The sequence below is a fragment of the Corylus avellana genome, chromosome 1 (genome assembly GCF_965113065.1).
Source record: "Corylus avellana chromosome 1, dhCorAvel1.hap1.2, whole genome shotgun sequence".
Lineage (NCBI taxonomy): Eukaryota > Viridiplantae > Streptophyta > Magnoliopsida > Fagales > Betulaceae > Corylus > Corylus avellana.
Window position 1 is genome coordinate 36,906,104 of NC_142490.1, and position 27,170 is coordinate 36,933,273.

The window sequence follows — 27,170 nt, forward strand, 5'->3', positions numbered from 1 at the left end:
TTACAGATTTTATCATTCTAAAAAAGGATTGATAGAGCGTTGTGATGTTGTTTTCCTGGAAGACACCAATCAAATAAATCCTATAGATCAGATCAGATTTTTTCAAGAAGAAGAAGAGCCTCTGACTCTAACAAATACTCATTTATAAGAGCAACATGAGATAGGTCCCCAGATTAGTGGGAGAATTAAAAGGAAATATGATGATCTAACCCAAAAATCTGATAATCTTTCTAACATGGGAACAAATAATCAAAATAGTGTGAGTAAAAGGCAAAGGCGACCATCTATTATACTCAAAGATCATTATGTTCTAAGTGTAGATGACATAAATCTGCAAGATGATCCAATGAATTTTAAAGAGGCTATGAACAGTAATGATGCTAATGAATGGATCAAAGCTATGAATGATGAGATTAATTCAATAGAAAACAATGACGCATGGGAACTCACAGATTTACCAACACAAAGGAAAGCAATCGGATGTAAATGGATACTTAGAAACAAATTGAAAGCAGACAGAAGACTTGATAAGTACAAAGCTAGGTTGGTAGCTAAAGGGTTTACTCAGCAACCTAGTATAGACTTTGTACACACTTATTCCCTTGTAGCAAAGTTCACTTCAATAAGAATAATCATGTTCAAGATCATATATGGACAAAAACAATCTTCGAGACAATTGTATTTGAAGTTCAACCAAGCTATACTAGGAAATAGTTTCGAGGTAAGTCCACTAGATCACTGTGTTTACATATGTAAAAACAATGATAAATTAACCATATTGTTAATATATGTAGATGATATATTGTTGATTTGAAATTGTCCAGATATGATAAACAACACTAAAGCTTTCTTAGCATCCAAGTTTGAACTGAAAGACATGGGCACTGCTAACTATGTCTTGGGAATAAGAATCTCTAGAAATAGAAATTCAAAATTATTATACTTGGATCAAGAAAATATCGGAAAAGATACATAAAAATTATGTCTAAATGTAAACATTTAAGTACACACATTTCAAAGGGTCAACATTTAAGCAAAACAATGTGTCCCCGAAATGAGACAGAGATCAAAGAAATGGAATCAGTCCCATATGCTCAAGGAGTAGGCAATCTTATGTGTGCCATGACGAGTACAAGACTTGACATTTGTCATGCGGTAGGATTGGTGAGTAGATATCGGTCCAATCTAGGAAAGGAACATTGGAAAGCTGTAAAGCGGATATTCAGATATTTTCAAGGCACCAAAAATATCAATCTATGTTTTGGTTTAAGTGATTTAAAAATTGCAGCATACACCAATGCAGATTTTGCAGGTGATGCAAATGATAGAAAATCCACAAGTAGATATGTATTCTTGTTTGGTGGAACAACTATTTCTTGGTCTAGCAAAAAACATAATTGTGTTGCAAAATCCACTATGGATGCTGAATATATATCATGCAGCACAACGATAAGCAATGCGGTCTGGATTGGATGTTTCATTGAAAGTTTAAATTTAGGTATACCTAACAGACCGGTCAATGTGTTTTGTAATATTAAGTCTGCTATCTCTTTAATAAAAAGTGGAGCACATAGCTTCAAAGGCAAACACATTAATATAAATTATCATCACATTCAAGATATAGTGGAGAAAGGTGAAATAAAGGTTGAATTTATTTCATCAATAGAGATGGCAGTCGATCCTATGACCAAGGGATTGCCTTTGGATAAATTCAAAGGGCATGTAGCAATAATGGGGTAAAGATACATCTAGATGATAGCTACATGGGTTGACGCATGAAACAGAAGAATCTGGGGACGTTTGGAAGAATGATTCTATGCTTTTTTGCCTAATATAAAACAATTGGTCAGTTAAGGGCAAATAAAAACTACGAAGAACAGATATTAGATTTTACATAAGTGCAAAGTCCATTATAAGGCATTATGTTGAAATTAAGTAATATCTATGCTCTAGAAGTTTTAAAGACACTAATAAGGTGAATCAAGGAAATAATTTAGCAATAAGTGATGTTATAGGAAGTACTTGATTAAAAGTTTAGTACTTGTCAACACATAATATTGTGTATGGCTGAAGTTGTCAATTATGGAATGGGTATGGACTATACTCCCAACCATGAAAAATTGATGCCATTCGTTTTTAAGATAATGAAATGAAATCATCTCTAATATGTTGTTGGTTTAACAGTATATGGTAAAAGATGTGGTTATATTAAAATGACAAAACGTGTGCATGTGGAATCATGTAGTAATCTAATGCCGACCTGTAGCTTTTACAGATGAGAGTAGGCCTGGGTTAAAAATATTACTATCATAGTAATCATGTTGTACTAGAGTTCATCACAAAATGTTATAGTGTGATCAAGTGGGAGATATAGATGTAGGGGTGATCACACCATAATTAGTGTGGTCATCTCCACACCTAATCATCTCCATGGAAGGTGATAACTTCTGTATAGGTTAGAAGAGAACAATACAACTCTTTGTGAAGAGTTGTATTGCAATAGTATATATATGGAGAAAATAGTACGTTACAATTCATTCAATCATATTTTACATTCAATCTATTTTCTCTCCTCTTTGGTCCTATATTGGATTTCTACCCTAAAGGGATAAAATCCTTCTATGTAAAGATCCTTGTAACAGTTTTCCAACATGGTAGAGATACGGTATGTTGGTTAAAGATACGAAGATTGTTTTGCACAGTTTTCAATATCAGGTCATGATGCATATAGAAAGGGAAGCAAATATGGCGGCACATCTACGAATACCTTGATTTTATTCATGAAGTTGTACATTCTTAAAGTTGCAATCTTTTATGCTTTTTAAATGATCGAATGAATGGGATTTCACTTAAATAAAAAATTTTAAAAAAATTACAATTTCTTCTTTTCATTTTTTTTTTCTCTCTTCTTTTTTTTTTTTTTTTTTTTTTTTTTTTTTTTTTTTTCATGGATAATATTAGGGATCTCGAATACATCTAATTAGATCATTCATAATGGGCCTAAATACCACTTTCAATCAAATTTGGGCTAATTTACAAGAAAACATGCTCTAACAAATTACTCCCTACCTCCCCATATTTGAAGAGCTGAAATTCACTCCCTATTCATTTTTTAAAAAATGTTATTTTCTCTCCCTCTCTCTCAACTTTAATGTAACACACTTCTTTTTTCCAATGATCTTGCTACAACACCATTTCAAAAAAAAAAGATCTTGCTACAACACATTCTAAAACTAATAAAAACTATTTAACTAAAGTAGCTAAAGACATATATAAAGAGTTTGCTATTTGGTTCATTTTAAAAGTGGCTATTTAAATTTGAAAAGTAAACTTCTTTCCTCAAATTTGCCTTTTATTTGAGGTGCTATCACTACAAAAAACATATTTTTTTCTACCAATATTTTCTGACGTGTCAATGGTACTAACACGTCAGAAACCATTTTTTGACGTGTCATTATTGACGTGTGTCAAAGGTTAAGAAGGCGGGTGTCAAAAATTCCAATTTTTTGACGTGTCAATTTTAAAACGTCAGAAATTTTTAACGTGTCAGAAACTAGAACATCAAAATTTATTGACGTGGTGAAAATCACCACGTCAAAATTTTTTTGACGTGGCACACAATTTGACACATTAGTAATTATTGACGTGTCAGAAACTTGCTAGGTCAATAATTTTTAATTTTTTTTCCTGTATTTTTCTGAATTTTCGGGTTTATACCCGGATTTACGTGTTAACCTGATAGATCCAATATATATGAAAGTCAATACATTCAATTCAATCCAATATTTACATTTACATCCAATACATCCAATCCAATACATATACATCCGAGACATATACATTCAATCCAATACATATACACATGTTAAATTCCAATTCAATTTGCATATACATCCAATACATATGAAATTCCAACACAAACCAACACATCGAAATTCCAACACATCTACTAAAATTGCATACAAATACCTACATCGAAATATTTTCGATACAATACAAATATAGACAATTGTATATCTACTACAAATATCTACATCGAAAATAAGTTCCAACACAAAACAAATATATAATCAAACTATCTCTGTTCCATCTGAAACAAATATATAATCAAACACAAATACACAACACAAATAAGTTCCATCTGCCACAAGACAAACCAACTAGTCTCAACAAACATATAATTTGATATAACTATATACATCAACAAACAGTAATAAAATATATATACAACTTAACAAACTGCGATGGAAAACCACTTGCTCAATCCAAGTTAACATAATCATCACCCAACGCCTTATTTGCATTACCTGCAAATGAGTTGTAAACCAACAATAATCAATAAAAAAAATTCAAAACACAAATATACAGTGATGTAAATATACGTTAGTTCTAAAATGAACCATGGGAACAATGCGTTGCTAACTGAGACTTTTGTGGAGACATAATTCTAACCGTTAAAGTAATCGATACGGGCTATAATCGTGTTAAAAGAAAATTAACAAAAACAACAGAAATATAGCATTACCTCTGTTGGGTACGGATCTAGAGGTCGACGCGAGCATGGCCTCAAGCTGGCCAAAACGGGCCTCAATCATCACATCTTTTGCTACCATCTCCTCTTCAAGTTCTCTAATCCTATCCGTCATCTATGAGAAAGTGGAGTCCCCAAGGTTCTGTGACCGTGCCTGGGACGGGGTACAGTACGAGTGCATGCTGCCCCGCACAGGTAGAACATTCAGACCCACCTATCAAACCTTGCTAGTGTACTCAGCTTATTTCCGTGCGCCTGAGCATACGCGTCATTCAATGCCCACCGTACCATCCCTTCAGTCATGCTCGATGTCAATGCAGGGTCAGTGGGTATCAATTCCTTCATCCTCTCCTATATGTTAAATAAAAAGTTAGTGCCTCATATAAAGAAGGTTAATCATAAATAAGTTATCACAAGATATATCGGTGAGTACTTACACATCTCTCCCTAATCACATCATTTGAATAGTCACCATCCTTTTTCGTGTGTGTTGAGATATAAGATTGCGCTCGAGTAGGAGGAGTGCCCACAGATAAGGTCTGCATAAAAAAAATGAAAAGAAAAAAAAACATAAACATACGGTTATATATATATATATATGGTAAATGAGACACACACATACCTCTTCATGTGTTACCCTAGCAAAGCTCCTCGACCCGGTGCAGTGAGGTGTGTTGTTTAATGCTCGCAATCCCTTCATATACATAGCATACTCCTACACAAATACCATTCTTAATATGTCAGTCCTAACATAATTAGAATTAATGAAACTACACAATTAAAATTAATGAAACTACACTCGTGACCTACCTAATTCTTAGGGTCTAACCATTTATCTTACAACACATCCAAGTCATAGAGGTCGTATTTCTCAATGAATTTTTGACCCATTCTCGCCTTCACAGTGTCAGGAGTATCGCCCGGTTGAATTTTAATCTCATCTTTCACTGAGTATCTCCAACTCTTCAGCTTCACGCCTATATCTCGGAACGCGTCCCGTTTTATAGCATCGAGATCGTACTCAGGTGGGATGTGAGATTGTATTCATGCATTAAGGGTGTTTGACATAATGAAATACACATGCTAAAATATAACATATAGTTTAACCATACCATCAAGGTTTCCCATATATCCTCCTTTGTACTTTGCGGTCCCTCCGTCCAATCGTCCTGTAATCTAACATAATTTTCGCTCCTTATAATATTACCAATTGTCCTTCAGAATTTCAAACCGTTAAATCCTAGGGGCTGCCATGCTCTATTGTACTCGCACACGACCCTTTGCCTGCTGGAAACATCCCATGTCTTGTTCGAGGCTTTAATGGTTAACACTTGAATATGGGTGCACCTATCTCGACCAATGCCTAACACATTAATAATTATAGATGTTAGTTATTTGGAATTCAATACTAACTATATAACTTATATACATATTCAATATTGGTATCTGAAGCATATATACTTATTTATTGTTCGGACCTGGTCATTCTGCAACACTTGTGGAGAAGGGTCATCGGGCTACGAGTCATGTGCGGCACCTGTCCCGTCATCCATTTCCTTCGGTGCCTGTGTCTCATTGTCCTCTGGTCACTGTGGCTCACTATAGTTCAAACTTGTGTTCATGTCAGGGAGGAATACCCGTTGTACATGGCCATGTGAACATATCCCTAACTCGCTCATCGTAGGCACTGAACTAGGTGTATGATACTCTCCATCTGTGTCGTATGGAGACGACTGAGACTGATACCCCAGCTGGGTCTACCCTTCCACATGCTCTGAAAGTACTAGTCTATACCCCTGGTCGAACGATGTCGACCCATGCGCCGTAGACATCCGCTCTACAAGTGGGGACCTCCGTCATCTAGTCTTCCCCCTAATACTCATATCTACCTGTGAAACACATCACGTATCCAATTAATTATGTATACAATAGATACAATATGCACCACAATTACCAACCAATATAGAAAGAAATAACAGAAAACCAGTCAATTAATGTAAACTACATATATAATTTTATTTTTTTGAACCATATACGATTATATTGGATCTTAGTCTGGTCGGACGTATTCAATGTCTTCCTGTTGATCCACTTCATTATTGCTAGTCAATAGGAGCGGCTCACACTCGTGGTAGTTGGCACATTCATTATCAGGACCTTTGCCCTGACCAACGTCGTATACGTTTCTAGGTTTAGTCCTTACAACGCAAGCCCAACCAGGGTCCCTTTCATCTTCAACGTAAAAGACTTCGTCAACTTGTGACATTAGCACATACGGCTCATCAGTAATTTGCTATCCCAATGGATAAGGTTTTTGAAGTTGACAAGCATCATGCCATACTCGTCTACCTTGTACCCCCTATCCCTCGTGTTGTCCGCCAATCACACTTGAACAGAACGTACTTGGTCCTGTCAAAGTACTCCACCTCAACTACTTCTGTTAACTTCCCGTAATACATTTCATCATCAAAAGTTGGCACGCACAAGCCGCTGTTTTGCGTCCTCTTTCTGGCATCGAATACAAGAGTGCAAAACAGCTTCCTGTTAACCACATATCTGTTATATCTGATAGATGTCTCCCTAGGCCCTCTACATGCATTACTAGTTTGTTACCTATTTTATTCCTACGTCGATCGACCTGTGAGTATATTACGTACAATTAGCCATAAAGAAGTTAGTTTTGCTAGTTGTTATGAACCAGAAGTAAATACAATTAGACTGTAATAGTTAAACATCACGTTAGTCTTACGTAGTCATGGTACCACCGAGTCGGCATTCACGGACAAGATGCACGACCAAGTGAACCATGATGGTAAAAAAATTGGGGGGTAAGACCTGTTCTATCGTGCACAAAGTGATACAAACGTCATCCTCTAGTCGGTCCAGATCCTCTTGTGTCAATGACGTTGAACGTAAGCCCCTGAAGAATGCAGACATCCCAACAAGTGGTCTAACCACGTTACCTGGCAGTGATCCACACAATGCAATAAGAAGAAGTTGTTGCATAATCACATGACTGTCATGACTTTTCAAACCCAATATCGTACGATCCTTAAGTCGTACACATCGGGAAATGTTCAAGGCATATCCGTCTGGCACCTTTACATTTCGAAGCACTTTCAAAAAATGTGTTTTCTCATCCTTAGACATCGTGTGGCAAGCTGGGGGCATATAGGTTTGACCATCCTCGCCTGTGTACAAATGAAGTGTATGTTTCAACCCCATTTATTGCAAGTCTATGCGGGCTTGGAGGTTGTCCTTTGTTTTCCCTAGAATATCCAGTATTGTGCCACGTATGTTGTCCATCACATTTTTCTCCATGTGCATGACTTCAAGGTTATGCCGCAATAAATTATTTTTCTAGTACGGCAACCTAAAGAAAACACTTTTCTTCTTCCACAATACATTAGCAGTCTCTCCTCCTCGTTCTGTACGCCCACTCTTCTTCCGCTTCTTTTTTCTTTTCTTAGTATCCGTCTTTGCTTTACTGGCATTCTCATCCCCAAATACCATCTCTTCTAATTGTCTCAGGATTTCATCTCCACTTGGCACATCGGAGGCACATTCTAGTTCTCTATTGCCGTCAAATGTTCTTTTGTTCCTCCTCCACGGATGATCTATAGGCAAGTATTGCCTGTGTCCCATATAACAAGATTTCTTGCCGTGTTTTAACCTTGTGGACCTTGTCGAGTACATACAGCAAGGACATGCCTTCTTATCCTTGTTAGGCAACCCGGACAAATCTACGTATACTAGGAAGTCATTAATTGTCCACATCAACTGCACTCACAACACAAAGTTATTTTTCTTGGAGACGTCAAATGTGCGTACAACTACAATCCATAGTTCCTGTAACTCCTCAATTAAGGGTTGAAGATAGACATCTATATCCATTCGAGGTGACTTGGGGCCTAGGATAGTATAAAAGACGTTTGTTTCATGCATGTCCAAGGAGGCAAGTTGTACGGTACAAACATTACAGGCTAACTGTTGTGGGATGTGCTCATGTTCCCAAATAGATTAAATTCATCTGAGGTTAGTCCATGCCTTACGTTCCTGTTGTCCACTGAAAATTCTGGATGTAAATTTTTGAATGACCTCTATGATTCACCGTCAGCCGGATGCTTCAATACACCGTCCTTAGTTCGGTCTTCTGCATGCCACCTCATATAGAGGGTAGTATACTCTGACATAAACAGCCTCTGTAGTCATGGTATGAGTGGAAACCACCGCAACACCTTGACCAGGCGTTTCTTACTCGACGATATAGGTTGACCATCCTCATCTAAATGAATTTCATCATTCCACTTAGATACACCACAAATGGTACATGAATCTAAATCCTTATTACTCTTCTAGAATAACATACAGTCATTACGACACGCTGGGATCTTCTCATACCAGAGTCCCATATCCCTTAGAAACTTTTTCACCTTATATGTATTAACTGGCAAAACTTTATCACTCCTAGGCAGCAACTGATTGATGAACTCAAGGAAAGACGAGAATATTACATTACTAAGTCCACTAATGCACTTCAAGTTGTACAGATGTACAGTAGCACTAAGCATACTATGTTTGGTCCCATCATGAAGTAGCTTCTCTGCCTTTTTAAGCAACTCGCAGTACTTTAGTACGGCACCTTCAACGGCTTCTTTATTCCCCTACACCACGACTTGAGGCTCATAATTGTCTTCCCTGGTAGCTGCATGCCGAATAGATCACGCAACATTGCATGCATGTTTCCACCTTGTCCTACGCTTATACCCGCATCTGTGATTGTGGTAGTCGAACTAGAGACTGCAATAGGAGACTGTACAAGCTTATCACCGTGATAATACCAGTTTCTGTATGTAGTCATTATTCCTTTAGCCCCTGTCAAGTGGTTAAGTATGAAACCTGGCGGGTGGCGCTGCTTATTTCGACACACCTTACAGAGGCAGTGAATTTTTTCATCAAGGATTGTACAGTTCATAACTGTGAAGTCCACGAATAATCTACACCCGTCTTTATATTCCCTCGTACCTCTAGACTTTGTCATCCAACTCTTGTCCATAGCTTTAGTTACTGGAAAACTAATTGAATAAAATAAATCTAGGTTAGTTAGTTAGTTGTTATTTTTTTTAGTGTATTTCTTTAATTACATCGTTTCATTTTTTTATTTATTTTTAACAAATAAACACATACATTTAGTTTTAATTATAACATTACATAAGCTAAATTTACGAAACCTAAACAAAATTAAGGTCAAAATTTAAATGCATTTGTTATATGTGGGAACCCTTAGATAAAATAGATCTAACTAGCTAGGTTTTTTGTTTATTTTTTGTTTATTTTTTTTTTCCTTTTCTTTTTTCATAACACTTACATAGTCTAAATTTGCAACCTAAACAGAATTAAAGATGCATTTGTTATATATGGGGACCCTAGACAAACTAGATCTAGCTAGCTAGGTTATTTGTTGTTGTTGTTGTTGTTTGTTTGTTTTTTGGGGAACTTCAAAAAGCCCCCCTGAACTTCCAGCCGTTTTAACAAGCACCCCTTGAATTTCCAAAACTCTCACTTAGGCCCCCTGAACTTTGGTTTGCTCTCACTTTGGACCTTTTTAACTTTAAAGTCAAACAATTTGACTTTTTATACCCATTTAACCCTCAACCAAAACTAAGTCGTTTTGGACTCCAAAACTACACCGTTTTGGGCTTCAACAGTACATCACCACCTGACCCAAAATGACGTCGTTTTGAGCATAATATTAAAAAAAAGATTTGAAAGCCACCCCCTTGGCCAAAATGGGGTGGTCCGTGGGGGTGGTTTGGCCACCCCCAAAAGGCCAAGAAAAAAAAGGGGGGGGAGGGGGGGGTTATGGATTGGGTGTATTTGGGGGGTGGTCCGAGGCTGGGGGTAGTTTCGGCCACCCCATACGGCCTGCCTTGTAACATCCCTAGTCCGTTAAGACTGAGTTTGCCACTTTTCTTCTTTTTCAACAAAAATTCTTGCAAAGATCTATAAGGTCTATCAGAGTACTTGATTTTAAAAGATACAATAAATGCGTAAAACATTTTCTTTCAAGAGATTTTATTACAAGCGGAATTAAAAAAAACATTAGATTTTAGTTGCGGAATATCATATCATTACAATAACTTATATGAAAAGACTTTGAAAATTAATAATTATTCCCACCCCATTCCGGCCTCCTATTCCAGCATCCTTTCTACCTGAAAACAAGAAATAAAACTGAATGAGCCCAAAGGGGGCCCAGCAAGTAAAATCCACAACCATAAATAGTTTTACTCCTTGTTCTCAGTTTTGAAAATCGTTTTCGCAAATAAATATAATTCTAGCCATAATAATATCTGTATGTACGGTTGCATCTCCCGTAACATATACATACTATTACATCTAGTAATAGATCATCGTTGTAAATCATCTTTATAAATCATCATCATAATGCATCATTATAAATAATCTTTGTAAATCATCATAGCATATCATCGTTGAAAATATAGTATCATTTTCTCATAATAGGGCCCATGTACACTATTACCCCTGTGCACGAGGGTTGCGGGTCCTTGTGACCATGGCACTGAACTGTGGCCACAGCCATGCCCGACCGTCAATTAACTCTTTCTTGGTGCACTCAACGGTCTAGTTGATGGAATACCACCTTCTGGCATAGCCTCCTTCAGTGGTTTCGCCTCCATCCGAGTATCGGTACCGAACTTTTTCTCATTCTTACTTATCTTGGGGCCAAAAATACTCTCCTCCATACATGTGCCCTCATTTCATAAACATTTATCTCATCTCTTGTACTTTTCTTTGTACTTCTTTTGATGCATCTTAGGGCAACATGTAGGAGGGTTTATCATCATTTTTCTTTCTTATAATCATCATCATTTCTCAACTTTCTTTTCTCAAATTGAAAACCTTTTCAAATATAAACTTGTTGTATTTAGAAAGCGTTTAAATAAATAGAAACTTTCTAGATAATTCTTTTAGAAATCCTTCATGCATGCAACATAACTTTATAATACATAAATAAAATAATCATTTACAATTTACTAAAGAATGAATAAATAGCATGACATGAAGTAATTTTAGAAGGGGTAGTGAATTTACTTACCTCTAGACTGAAGCTAAAAGTGGTATGAAGGAATCTAGTTGCTCCAATATGACTAACACCACTAGTATATCTTTTGAAACTAATTTCTAAAGTCCGCTATCTCTTGTGTTCTTTCTTTCTTGTAGCGCTTGGTCTCGCCCTTTCTCTCTCTGTTCTGAGTAAACACTCTTAGAAAGAAGAAAGACCGAGTAAAAAGCGGAAGAAGGAAGAATATATGCAAGAGATGGGAGAGGAGATGAGTGGTGAAAATTGTGAAGGAGAAGAGCTCTATTTATAGGAGAAAATCAAACACTATTCTACCTTCAATTTACAATTATACCCTCATTTTACTATTTCACCAACCCTATACTATTTCACCAACCCTATACTATTTCACCAACCCTATACTATTCTACCAACCCTATACTATTCTACCTATACTATTCTACCTTCTTATTCTACCATCCTTATACCTACCATTTACTATCCTATTATTTTACCAATTACCATTCTCTAATTACCACTCTCATAAATTTCCCAAGAATTAAAATCCTTAGCTACAATGGATATTAAAATAACATCATTATCAAAATAATCTATTTAAATAGCTTTGAAAATTCTGGGACACTGCATGCCTAACCCCTTGGGGATGGTCTGGCCACCCCCAAAAGCATCCGATCCCTTTTTTTTTTTTTTTTGGCCAAGGGGGTGGCCGGACCACCCCCTAGGCCATGGGGGTGGTTCGACCACCCCCAGATCGGCCAGGTGGTGGCTCCAGCCACCCGCTTGGCCAGAAATGGGGTGGTCCGGCCACCCTATTTTGGCCAAGGAGCCACCCCGATTTCGGTTTTTTTTTTTTTTTTTTTTTAATATTTTGCTTTTTTTTTTGAAAAAAAAAAATTAAAAAATTAAGGCCCAAAACGACGTCGTTTTGGGCTAGGTAGGTATTGTAGTTTTAGGACACAAAACGACGTAGTTTTGGGGGAGGGTAAAATGGGTATAAAAAGTCAAATTATTTGACTTTAACGTTAAAATGGTCCAAAGTGAAAGCAAACCAAAGTTCAGGGGACCTAAGTGAGAGTTTTGAAAATTCAGGGGGTGCTTGTCAAAACAGCTGGAAGTTCAGAGGGGGCTTTCTGAAGTTTCCCCCTCTTTTTTTTTTTTTTGTTATAATTTTTTTATAACATTTACATAATCTAAATTTGCAAAACCTAAACAGAATTAAGGTCCAAATTTAAATGCTTGTTATATATGGGGACCCTATATAAAATAGATCTAGCTAGCTAGGTTATTTGTTGTTATTTTTATTTTTATTTTTTTTGTTTTTTATAACATTTACATAGTCTAAATTTGCAAGACCTAAACAGAATTAAGGATGCATTTGTTATATATGGGGACCCTAGATAAAATAGATCTAGCTAGCTAGGTTATTTGTTGTTGTTGTTGTTGTTTTTTTATTTTTTTATTTTTATTTATTTTTATTTTTTGTTATTTTTTATTTTATTTTTATAACATTTACATAATCTAAATTTGCAAAGCCTAAACAGAATTAATGTCCAAATTTAAATGCATTTGTTATATATGAGGACCCTAGATAAAATAGATCTAGCTAGCTAGGTTATTTGTTGTTATTTATTTTTTTTCCTTTTTTATAACATTTACATAGTCTAAATTTGCAAGACTTAAATGCATTTTTTATATATGGGGACCCTAGATAAAATAGATCTAGCTAGCTAGGTTATTTGTGTTGTTTTATTTATTTATTTTCGTTTATTATAACATTTATGCATTTGTTATATATGGGGAACCTAGATAAAATAAATCTAGCTAGCTATGTTATTTGTTTTCTTTTGTTTTTTTTTTTACCATTTACATATATATTCTAAATTTTCAAAACCTAAACAAACTTAAAGTCCAAAACGGATATGCATTTGTTATTTGTTGTTTTTTTATTTTTAGGTTTGTTTTTTGTTTTTTGTTTTTTTTTTTTTTTTTTTTTTTTTTGATAACGTACATTTGCAAAACCTACACAAAATTAAAGTCTAAAGCTAAATGCAAAAACCTGTACAAAAAAACCTAATTTCAAACAATTTACATACGTAATTTTGTATGCATGGTCATATATAACAATCCCAGCATACAAATTAATTAAACAAATTCATAAATACAAAACATATATCTCAAACAAATAAATTAATTAGCTAACATGTAAAATTTGCTAATAACCACATCAATTAATATATAATTATATACACTGTAAATTATATATATATATATATACCTGATCAGGAGAGAGGCCGGAGAATCGCCGGAGGGAGAGCTCATGACGTCCAGAGGGAGGAGCGGCGTTGTGACGGCCAGTGAGAGAGAGAACCGGTACTAAGCGAGCTAGTGAGGGAGAGAACGAGTGAGAGGGTGAGTGAGTGAGTGAGAGAATGCGTGCGAGTTGATCGACGGAGACGGAGAAACCAGTTGCCCACTGGCAGTGAAAAAAAATGGATCGGAGGGAGGGCTGTGGGCGCGCAGGGGGAGAAAGAAAGAGAGGAGGGGAAAAAGAAAGAAAAAAAGAAAAAAAGAAAAAGGGGGGCAACTAGTGTTTGCGCCTTCCCGATGAAGTTTCTTAACGTGTTACATGTGGCACGTCAAGAAATTCTTGACGTGTCACGTGTGGCACGTCAAGAATTATTGACGTGTCACGTGTGGCACGTCAAGAATTATTGACGTGTCATAAATAGACACGTCAACAAGAGAAAAATAATTTTTTAAATTTTTATACCTACAATATATATATTTCATTTTTTTCTCTTATATTTTTTATAAATACAATATACTTAAGACTAATTAGAAAACAAATAAATTAATATTTTAGATTGTTAATAATAAAATCCATTTTTTCATGATGGCTCAATAATCCACTCTCCGAGAATCAAAGCTAAGCTTCCAGGCATTTCCACTGTAGGATTAATGAACAATTGAGCTAAGTCAAGCACCGAACTAGAGTTCGATGGCGGCTACGATACCCTCGTACTTCTTCAAGATCATCCGCCCCTCTACCATTATTCACGACAAGAAACTGATACTCCATTCCTTATAATTGCTTGCTTGTTGTTTCTTTGTCTTTTCATTTCTTTAATATTCTGGCATGCAGTGTATTAATGGTAGTACGATAGTAATACACTGCATGCCAGAATATTAAAGAAATAAATGTTTGTTTTGGCACTTGGAAATAACAAGAAACCCATATTTTGTGTTAGCCAGGTTCATGTGGGGTTTGCGGGTCGTATAAAATAAATGTATTCTGTAGTTTATTTTTTTAAAAATTAATATGGCTATTATATTAATATTATTATAATGATTTCTAGCTAAATTGCACCATATATTTTTTCAGGAAATCATAAAAATATTTTGAATTAGGTATAATTATACGTATATATTGTACACCAATTAAATTTTATTACCCTTTTTTTTCAAACACATATAATTAATATGATTGAAATTAATTATAATTAATTATAATTATTGACGTGTGAAATAATCGCACGTCAATAATTTTTGACGTGTTAAAAATAACGCGTCAAAAAATTTTAACGTGTCATTCTAACATGTCAAAAAATTTTAATGTGGCAAACTGCCACGTCGATAATTATTAACGTGCCTTTTTGGAATGTCAATAAATTATTGATGTGCCTTTTCCACACGTCAATAATTATGGACGTTGCGCTTTGACACGTCAATAATTATTGACGTGTCGAAATGCGCCACGTCAATAAAGTTTTTATTGACGTGTGACTTTAGCCACATCAATAATTATTGATGTGGCAAAAAGTGTATTACTGTTTGACACGTCAAAAAACTGCCTGATTTTTGTAGTATATATGCTTACATCTAATTAGTTTACAAACTAAACACCTCCGGTTCAAAATTTGAATAGTCGATTTAATTTTATACAAACCATGGCGTTTGTTCTGAAAAAGCTACACCCAAGATTCCAACTTGAAGAGTTTGGTAAAACAAAGCCATGGCTGGTTTACAAAATTACAACCACCCCAAATCACCCAATTGGTAATCAGAGTGGTGAAGGAAATACTTGCATTTAACTCAAGAAAGGCACATTTTCTGAAGAAAATTGCACTCTATAATTACATACTTGCAGCAAGGAAGTTATCTGCGCAATTTCAAGCAATATCTAAAAGAATCCACAGATCCGTTTGAATCCAGATACAAGGAATATGGCCGGGTTGCGTATTTTGTTTGGATAAGAAGGAATATTTGTCATTAATGTCCACTACCTACTATTCTAAGTCTTTTTATTACTATCATTTGTCAATGCCATCATTATGTAACGCCACAAATATAAAATTAGACTCCCTCTCAAGGCCTTGTTGCAGTAATGTACAACTTATAATTCCTTCAACATTTTCAAGGGATAAATCTAAACTTGGTGTACGTGGTTTTGAGTTATCACAAACAGTTTTTGAATTTTAAAAAGTCATTATTATTTTTTAAAGATACGTGTTATTTACAATAAGATAAGTGTTTAAATATATTACAAAATAATATAAATATATGAGTAATGATATAATTCAATGGTTAGGAAATGCGTTATGTATACAGGATAGTGGGAGAGTCCCTTATACTTCCCCATAACTTATCTGCGTGAGACTTCACCTCAACTTCTAGGTCAAGCTTACCACTAGAAGCCATTTTGAAGTGGAAAATGAGAGAACTTCACTACAAAAACAAAAAACCAAAAACCCCTTCGGTAACACTTGAATAGTGACGTTTAAGACTAAAAAAGTTACTATTTATTTAGTGATGTTTGAATAATGACACTTGGTTAAAGACATTAAACATGGGGTTGAGAATGTGTCGTTTATTGTTCAAATGACATTATCTAATGTCTTTTTGGCTCACACGACACCTCATCAATGGTGCCATTACCGTTCAAACATCACTACATGAAAAGTGATGTTTTAACATTGAAACGCCACTTTTCATGAAGTGTAGTTTACTGTTCTAACGACATTAATTAATGTGTTTACTGTGCAAGTGACCTTAAATTTTTTACACCGAAAAAATATAAATTTCTAGAAGGAATTTTTTTTTAAAAAAAAAAATAGAAAGGTGGCTGCCGGTTCATTGAAGGGAAGGGTGGCATGGCGCAAGGCCACCCTAACCATTGGAGTGGCTCGCGAGCCATCCTAACCACCCTAGATGTGGCTACGCGCCACCCCCGGCCACCTTTCGGGGTGGCTAGCAAGCCACCCCTCTATATAAAAAAAAATTCCATTTCAGAGAGAGACATTTCGAGTGAGAGAAAGAGAGATGTCCAGTTTATAAGTGCCAACTTTTCAAAAATTAGTTAGTGTTCTTTGAACAATGTTACTGTTCAAACGACATCTTCTGACGCGTGAATACTGAGGCGTGAACAATAACATGATTCAAAGGACACCACTTAAGAATGATGTCAATTGAACAGTAAAATAAAAAAATAAAAAAAATAAATAAATATATATATATATAAAGAAGACTTTTAGTGACGTTTTCCCAAACGTCCTTAAACCCCTCTTTTTAGCTTGTTGAATATGTTCATGTTAGAAAAAAAAAAAAAAAAAAAAAAAAAAAAAAAAAAAACAACAACAACAACAACTATCCTTTTCATTTTGTTTTCTTGTACCTTCTTTCTCAGGTAATATTAAAGTCCCCTGAGCCTGAGGTCATCTCAATTGACAATTTGGGGATATGTTGTTGGCCGAGATTTGATCCTTTGAGTCTTTGACTAATTATCCTAATGCTTGGACAAGGGACTCTTTCAATTACCTCCTGTTCTTAATTGACGTCCATACGGACTTGTTCTTTTAATTATTATATATAAAAGAAAAAGAAAAAAAAAAAAGAAGAAGAAGAATTATATGGTTTTCAAATACATTTCTTCCTTCAATTGGGAGGCCGAGTATTACATCTTAATACATTAAATCTATCATATATACCTACAAGTGGTAAGAATGATCAAGTGGGAAACGGCTTTGAGCATGCTTCCCAGCAATCCAATTAGAATGGGAATGGGAAAATTTTTCTTTCTTCTTCTCTTATTGTATTCTACTTATTCTTATTTTATTATTTATTTTTTGATGATTTGAGTGCTTCGGTTGCCAATTGACTAAAGAACCATTACAAATATCATACGGCCTTGAAGTGGCATGACCCAATTAAAAAATGACAACTTGTCAATTATTTGTTGAATTAAGCATAAGAAGAAGTAATCAATTGAGAAGAATAAACCAAAGCAGGTTAAAAGTCTACAGTACTTGTTGATGACCTTCGTCCTTATCACATTAATTCGATAACCAATGAAGTCTAAAGACTTGGTGTAGCAGAACGAATGACCATTTCCATATTGGTTCTCTATAAATACACATGTTTCCCATACAAGATATATCACCTAGACACCCATCACCATTAAACCAAAATAGTAGAGAATACAGAGCTTACTTAGATATGATGAAAGGAGTTTATTTCCTTGCAATTGTGGCTCTTTTGTCACTTGCATCCTCCCTTATCTCTGCCTTTGATCCCAGCCCTCTTCAGGACATCTGTGTTGCAATTGATGACCCCAAGTCTGCTGGTATATATATAATTATGCTCATTACTTTTTGCTTACAAGCATTACTATACCATTATTGGTTTCTTACTCATCTTGTATGCATGTAATCTATTGTTTCCTGCAGTGTTTGTGAATGGAAAATTCTGCAAGGATTTGAAGTATGCTAAGGCTGAAGATTTCTTCTTCCCTGGGCTCCAAAAGCCTAGAAATACTGATAATAAAGTTGGATCGAATGTTACTACTATGAATGTGGAACAAATACCAGGCCTCAACACTCTAGGCATATCTTTGGTTCGCATTGACTATGCACCATATGGCCAAAATCCTCCTCACGTACACTCACCCTCGTGCTACTGAGATTCTAGTAGTCCTAGAAGGTACTCTGTTGGTTGGCTTTGTCACATCCAACCCAGATAATCGCCTTTTCACCAAAGTTCTAAACAAGGGAGATGTCTTTGTGTTCCCAATTGGTCTCATTCACTTCCAGTTTAATGCGGGAAAAACTAATGCAGTAGCCTTCGTTGGTTTGAGCAGCCAAAATGCAGGTGTCATCACGATAGCAAATGGTGTATTCGGATCTGATCCTCCCATTAGTCCTGATGTTCTTGCCAAGGCCTTCCAACTTGACAAGAATGTTATTGAAAATCTTTGGGAAAAGTTCTAATTGTACAACATTTAGAGTAACTTCTGAAACAATTATGATAATTGCCTCATTCCATCATATAATATTAAAATAAAAGTTTGTTTATGTAACACTTTCTAGGTAGAGTTGGAATATAAAATAATATTGACTTTTGTTGAGAGTGCATATCTCTCTCTATATATATATACATACAATATCCTAAATAAACAAATGATATAAAGATATAAAGAGTCTATTCTAATTTTTGTCATATTAACCACTTATGTCACGCATACATATCAGCCTATGTATTCTTTATTTAAATTTTAACTAGGAAAATGTCTTTTTTTTCAAAAAAAAAAATAATAATAATAATTTCACACTTTTTTCGAAAGTCTTCATCAACTTATTTAAAATTATTTTCGAGTTTACTAAAATAATAATCCTCAAACTCTGTAAACGATTTGACTTGCCACTTCCCATACCCAACAATACAGACACTTATTCTGCACAAATGGTAACAAGCATCAGAATAGAATGTTCAGCCAAATTCATAGATGCATATTGTAAGAAGTCAGAAAAATACCAACCTCTGCTATAACAATGGCATTAATTTTGACATGCAAACTCCCAACATGAAGTTCACTTCTTAGTGCATGGAGAAGGGATTCAAGAATGAAAGAAAATTGATCTAAAGTTATAGCCCAGCTTCTTGGTTACGCATATACAATGCACCTCAAACTGATTAGAAGCGCATATTTAAGAAACTTATAATGCAATGGAAAATTAAATTGATACAAAAGTCGAATGAAGAGAGAAAAGCTTAAAACGGTTACATCTTGCTCTTATTCTTTGATGATATTTTCAATACAAAAACTCCTATTTGTAGGAGAATTGGGGTCGGTAAGATAATACACGTATGGTAGGTGAAAATTATTTAAAAAATATAAAGAATATATGTGAAAAATATATTAAGGCAAAAAATAAAAACTAAGACTTCAAGGCTCCATATATATTTAGAACGTATTTTGTCCCCCTTTCAAGTGCTAAGGGTATATGACAGAATAGTCCCCATAATACAATATAGGAAAAATATATGAAGGCAAAAAAACTAAAAACTAAGACTTCAAGGCTCGATATATATTTAGAACGTATTTTGTCCCCCTTTCAAGTAAGGGTATATGACAAAATAGTCCCCATAATACAATGAATCCTAAGAGTATGTTCGAGATTGTGTTGAGAAGTAAAACTTTTAAAGTTTAAAAGAGCTTTTTAAAAAAAAAGTTTCAACTTTAAGTTTTTCTCAAAAGTCCATTTTGACCATTTTTAGAGTAAAAAGTAAAAAAAGTATTTTTGAAATTTTTTACGAAACATGTCAGCTGTGAGTTTGGCACAGCTTTCTACGAATTAAAAGTACTTTTTAACTTCCCTAACGCAATTTCAAACATGCTCTAAGCGTTGCACTAAAATAACACTTTTTAGAGTAACAAGAAATCACCCTTTTGGAAAATTGCACAGCAAATTTGTTAGAGACAAGAAAGAAGCTATATGATTGTGTTTTTCTGAATATGACTACGAACCTGTTTAGAATCGAATTTGAGAAATAGAGCTTTTAAGTCAAAAAGAGCTTTTGGGCAAAAACTTCATTTTTAAGCTTTTGCCAAAAGTGTTTTTGACAATTTTTAGGCTTTTTAGACCTTTAAAAGCGCTTTTAATTAATTTTAACAAATGAGTACTTTTTTTCAAACGGACTTTTGAATGTTAAAAGCACATTTAAGTCTTTCAAACGCAATTTCAAATAGGCTATAAAGTGTCATATTTATAGTGATTTTAGACCACTTTCTTTTTTACTTTTTCAGAAAATAATATCAACCTACGATTAGGAGGATATGAGAAGAATACCATGAAAGCACATAGCATTCCTCAATTCGAAACTACCACATCCAACTTAATAGCATATTAGTATCTTTTGTAACCACAAAAACCTTAAATAACATATTTAATCTCTTTTGTAACCACCAAATCAAATCTCTTTTGTAACCTCCAAATCCTTAAATAAAATATATTTCACAATTATTTGAAATAAATAAATGTAACAATTACCCATTATTTCAAATAATTTTGAAATTGGTAAAATAAAACTTTTTTGCATTTTTGGCAAAATTAAGTTGCTTCAATGAAGGTGTCTTTTGGGCTTGAACCTCCACCTAGTGTAAATATATCAAGACTATGCCAAGTTGATCAATGAGCTAATCTTGAACTAATGACCTTATTAGACTAGTCAGATATTCCATTATGATTCTCCAAGTGTTTCACTTAGCTTGCACTTTTATGGCTCTGTGCAATATTAAAGTTTTTCTATTCTTTAGTCTTCTCATATTTATTATTTAATCTTCTCCATTTATATATATTGTGATGCCCCAAACATTTAAGAAATGCATTTAACCACCATTAATCAAATTTTATAAAACACACACTATTTTAAAAGATGGCATAAAACATTTTTAGAAAAATCCAAATATCTATTTTAACTTTTACCTCCTCACCGAACGTTCGTCCATGGACCACCAAACATTCACTTAAACCCTAGCATCGAATGGTCCCCTGTGGACCATTGAACATTCAATAAAAAACCTAGAACTTTAGTACAATAGTACACCGAATGCTTGAGAATAGTATACCGAATATTCAATGATCTCTAGATGCAAATTTAACGTATTGGCAACCTCTTCCAGCCTTGTCCACCAACTACTCCTACATAAACCCACCTCACTCAACCCTTCAGATCAGACATAGCTTCCATGTTGCACCCTACCTCAATTTTGTGAGATAAAGGAATTTTAGAGAGAAAAAAGGATTGATCTTTGTAAAGTCAGAGAATTTGAATATTTTCCACCTTACTATAATCTAGCATAGGCTGATGATATTTATAATATGAAGAGCTATAATTCAAATGTACAAAATAATCTTGAGATAATGTAATCTATCTATACAGTTTCAAATATGTAATTATCCTATTCTAAAGTGTTTCAGTTGCAACTTGTTATCTTGAGTCTGTGTAGATAAGACTGGAGATTATATTGTGAGAGTATTTATCCTTTTCACTCCTCCTCAAGCTCAGTGGGGGTGAAACAACTCTTAGCTTGCTTACTAGATTTGAAAACCGGATTGAGGATAAAGGCTTGGTGAAGATATATGAGACTTGGTCTTTAGATGAGATAAACCGAACGTCTAGAGATTTTGAAGCTACCATATCCCTAACAAAATGAAAGTCAATCTCTATGTGTTTGATTTGAGTATGAAAAAATTGGATTGGTTAAGAGATATTTGGTGCTTATGTTGTCACACCAGAAGACTGGAGGATGTGAGACAGCGATCCCCAATTTGCATAAAAGGGATTTTAACCATGATAATTTTGTTGCTGTGTTTGCTAGTGCCTTGTATTCAGCTTCCGTACTTGACCGAGCCACTGTTGCTTGCTTTTACAACTCCATGAGATGAGATTTTTTCCTAGAAATACGAAGTACCCTCCAGCAGACCGACGGTCATCTTGACACCCAGCCCAATCGGCATTAGTGAATGCTTACATGTTATTGGATGTGGATTGCATAATTTTTAAACCAAGAGGAATGGTTTCTTTTAAATATCTTAGTAACCTTTTTGTAACCTGCCAATGAGGAAGTAAGGGTTTGTGCATGAACTGTGACAATCTGTTCACTGTGAAAGCTATGTCGGGTAATAGACAGATATTGTAGAGCACGAATCGTACTTTGGTACATGGTGGGATCTGAAAATACCTCACCATCAAATGCAGATAAAATAACTGAAGTAGACGTAGGAGTGCAAATAGGTTTTGCATCTGCCATTTTTGTTCTCTGTAAAATGTCTAACATATAACGATGCTGAGAGAGATGAACACCATCTGGTAGCCGTAAGACCTCAATTCCAAGAAAAAAATTTAACTCACCCAAATCTTTTACTGCAAACTCAGAGGCCATGCTATGGAGTAAGTTATCAATTTCTGATGCAACTGAGCTAGTGATAATTATGTCGTCGACATATATAAGAATATATATGGTACAAGCAGCAGATTTATATATGAATAGAGAGGTGTCTGATTTTGAAGCCCTAAAATCAAATTCTAGTAATTTATTGCTTAACCTAGAAAACTAGGCCCGTGGTGCCTATTTTAGGCCATAGAGTGCCTTTTTCAGTCCACAAATATAGTTAGGGAACTAAGGGTGAGCATATCCAGGGGTTGGGACATATAAACTTCCCCATATTAGTGACCATGCAGAAATGCATTTTGAATGTCAATTTGTCTAAGTGACCAACCAAATGAAATTGCAATAGACAAAATTAAGCTTATCATTGTTGGTTTGATTACCGAGCTATAGGTTTCTGAGTAGTCGATTCCAGCTTGTTGATGGAAGCCTTTTGCCACTAAACGAGCTTTGTAGCAATCAATTGAGCCATCTGCTTTCCTTTTTATGCAGAATACCCTTTTGTATCCAACTATATTCTTGGTTGTGGAAGCAGGGACTAAACACCAGGTGTGATTCTATAAGAGTGCATCAAACTCAGAATTCATGGTTGTTCTCCAGTGAGAGTCCGTGGATGCCTGAGTGTAACATGTGGGTTCTATAACATTGATAGCACTGTCAGCCATGAGCATGTCGAGATGGGTATTTTATGGATCCATAAGGAAAAGCTTTGGTTTGTTAATATTATTTTTTGCTCATGTGAGCATTGGGTGGGTATTTACTAGTATGGGTGATGCGGTGGAGGGAGGGGAATTTTGCATTGGTTCAGGTTCAAGGGACGGTATTATTCGAAGAGGCATTCTGAGTTATTTTTAATAATTGAAGAGGAAAAAGATGATGTGGAGAGTGGCTGGTGAGTTGGGACAAAGTCACGTGAGTGGGTGTTGGTTGAGGCGTGGGCTATGTAGAGGAGTGTGTCACGGGTTGGGTAGAGGTGTGCATGTGTTGAGATGTAGTTGGAGGAATGTGTGGGCGCATAGATTGGACTCTAGTTGGAGGGGTATTTTCGTGTGAGGCTTGGACTCTAGCTGGATGGGTCTTCTCTTGTGAGATTTGGAATATAGCTGGATGGGTATTATCTTGTGAGATTTAGACTCTAGCTAGGGGTGTGTTTCCATGAATGGGTGGAGATGGGGATAAAGATTGTTGGATAATAAGATGAGCTCTTGGATAAATATGGGTATTATTGTAAGGATTTTGTGTTTCATTAGGTAAAGGAGTTAGGAGGGGAAAAACAGTTTCTTTGAAAACAACATCTCTTGAGATGTAAAGACGACCATTTTTGAGATTGAGACATTGATAACCCTTATGACATATACTATAAACCAAAAAAAAATACACTGTACAGATCGAGGTTGTAGTTTTTGAGATTTATATGGACAAAGATTTGGCTAACAAGCACACCCAAAAATACGTAAAAGTGTGTAATTCGGAGAATTTTTTAATAAAATTTCACAAGGAGATGAATTTTTCAAAAGAGGTGTAGGCATGTGATTTATGAGATAACATGCAATTTGAAAACCTTGTTCCCAACATTCAAATGGAACATGAGTATGAGAGAGTAGAGCTAATCCTGTTTCGACTATGTGACGGTGTTTGCGCTCCACAACACCATTTTGTTGTTGTGTGTGTGGACAAGAGAGACAATGAGAAATATCCAAATTTGTGAGAATTTTATTGAGGGAGCGATATTTGCCTCCCCAATCAGATTGAATGATTTTGATTTTTGAGTTAAAATACCATTCAACATATTTTTGGAATTTCAGAAAAATAGAGCAAACGTCACTTTTGTGAGATATTAGAAATAACCAAGTATAATGACTATAGGCATCAAAAAAGGAAACAAAAAATTTATTGCCATTTATGGAAAATATAGGAGCTGGTCCCCAAACATTAGTGCATATCAACTCAAGAGGATGATTAACACGTGTTGAAGACGAAAAAAAAGGAAGATGTTTGCTTTTTGACATGTGACAAGCAGAGCATGTCAAAAGCTAATTATTTGAAGAAACTGGTAAATTAAATTTAGACAAAACAGTAAAAAAAATGCAAAAAAGCAAGATGCCCAAGCCGTGCGTGCCAATTTTGAGGAGACGTGCGTTTCCCAACATGAGCAAATGTAGTTCTGGGCAACACATAGGATAAATGAGATTGGATTGCGGACGAAGAGACATACGGAGATGGACGACTAGGAGAGACCTTGACTGGGAACTTGTATAGCCCACGATCATTCAGGCCTTGAAGAAGAATTTTTCCCAACCCCTGTTTCTTCACAAGAAAATACCAAGGATGAAACTCAATGAAAGTATTGGTCTTAAAAGTGAATGTATGAACATGTAATAAATTTTTTGTGATGGATGAAACATGTAAAACATTGTGCAACAGAACAGATGCATTAGGAGAGGATAGAGTGGTGTCACCCATGTTTTAAATGGTTAAACCCATACCATTACCCATATGGACTAGGTCAGATCCAGTGTAGCTAATGGATCGGTGGATGAGATTATTGAAATTGGATGTAAGGTGATGAGTGGCACCGGAATTAGGGTACCGGTTTTGGTCTAGGCTACCTGATGAAGTTGACATGTTGGCTTGCACGAGGGGATGAGGCTCTCGGGTAGTGTTATGCTCTTCATAGCATTGGTAGCAATCAATAGCAACATGACCCAAATGATTACAGATCTGGCAAAGAGGACGTGTGGAAGAAGATCCATAGTTGTATGAGCCATGGCCAGTTGGGAAGGAGCCACGACCATTGCCATCTGTAGCCTCCACGGTTGAAGGAGGAGCCATGACCAAAGTTGTTGTAGTAGTCTCCACCATTACTATGACCATCACAGTGAGGTGGATTTTGGGAGGCAAGATGCACAGCTGCATCTGAGATGTCCATGTCTGATTGAGTGTGTGCAAGACGCAGCTCGTGGGTCAATAGGTGACCATAAATTTCTTCAATGGAAAGTATGTCAACTTTTGTTGTAATAGAGGTGACAAAATGGTGGTATTCTGAACCAAGTCCAGCATGTAGGAATGATTGTTTCTCCAGGTCAGTGAGAGGTTGATCGATGGCTGCAAGGGCGTCGATGAGAGTCAGAAACTTGTGGAAGTAATCCATGACGGATAGATTTCCTTTCTTCAAAGTGGCCAACTGAAAGTGCATGTTTAAAATACGTGCTTTGGATTGAGACACAAAGAGGGTCTCTAGTTTGGTCCAGGCTTGTTTGGACGTTGTGCATCTTGCGACATGAGAAATCATCTTCTCCGATATGGCAAAGGTGAGGAAGCCAAGGATGATTTGATATTGCATCTCCCAGTGGAGACAAGCCGGATTTTTCGTAGTGGAGGAGATGTGCTCCTTTATGGTGGTGATGGAGGGCGGTGGACATGGAAGAGAGCCATCAAAATATCCAAAAAGATTACCCCCTTTAAGATGTGGAATGACTTGGGGTAACCATGTAGGGTAATTTTCTTGAGTGAGTTTGGTGAGGTTGAAGTTGGAAGGTAACAAGTTGGAGAATGGTGGGTTCGGCTGCTATTGATGAAGAGTAGCATATACGATGTGAGGAGAAAAAAAAATTATGTAGGAAAAAAAAAATTGCAAAAGGAGAGAAATTTTGACGTTAGTCTTTTGCTAGCTCTGATACCATGTAAAGTTAGAGAAGTTGAATATTTGCCACCTTGCTATAATCTAGCATAGGCTGATGATATTTATAATATGAAGAGCTACAATTTAAATGTACAAAATAATCTTGAGATAATGTAATCTATCTATACAGTTTCAAATATGTAATTATCCTAATCTAAAGTATTTCAGTTGCAACTTGTTATCATGAGTCTATTGAGACAAGACTGGAAATTATCTTGTGAGAGTATTTATCCTTTACAATCTTGTGAGATAATGTAATCTATCTATACAGTTTCAAATATGTAATTATCCTAATCTAAAGTGTTTCAGTTACAACTGGTTATCTTGAGTCCATTGAGACAAGAGTGGAAATTATCTTGTGAGAGTATTTATCCTTTACAATATTGGTTTAAAAAACACCCTCTTCAAGGTAAGTTTTGAACCTCATTTCATTTTCGTGTTATTTAAATTCTACCTGCATGATTTGACATGTTTTACGAAAGCTTTCAACATGCTTTAATAGTTTAATGAATGTCCCCTTATTTTGAAGTAAATAGTTTTCAAGGAAGTCATGCACACACTCTTGTTTTCTAAGGTTTGACATGTTATATGGTTTGATATGATTAGTTGATCTATTAGTAGCATTGAT

General features: G+C 35.5%; 1 pseudogene; it reads left to right on the plus strand.

Moving 5' to 3' along the window:
- The first annotated feature begins 18,128 nt into the window (after positions 1–18,128).
- Positions 18,129–18,898, plus strand: LOC132172193 (germin-like protein subfamily 1 member 17; annotated as a pseudogene).
- The last annotated feature ends 8,272 nt before the right edge of the window (positions 18,899–27,170 follow it).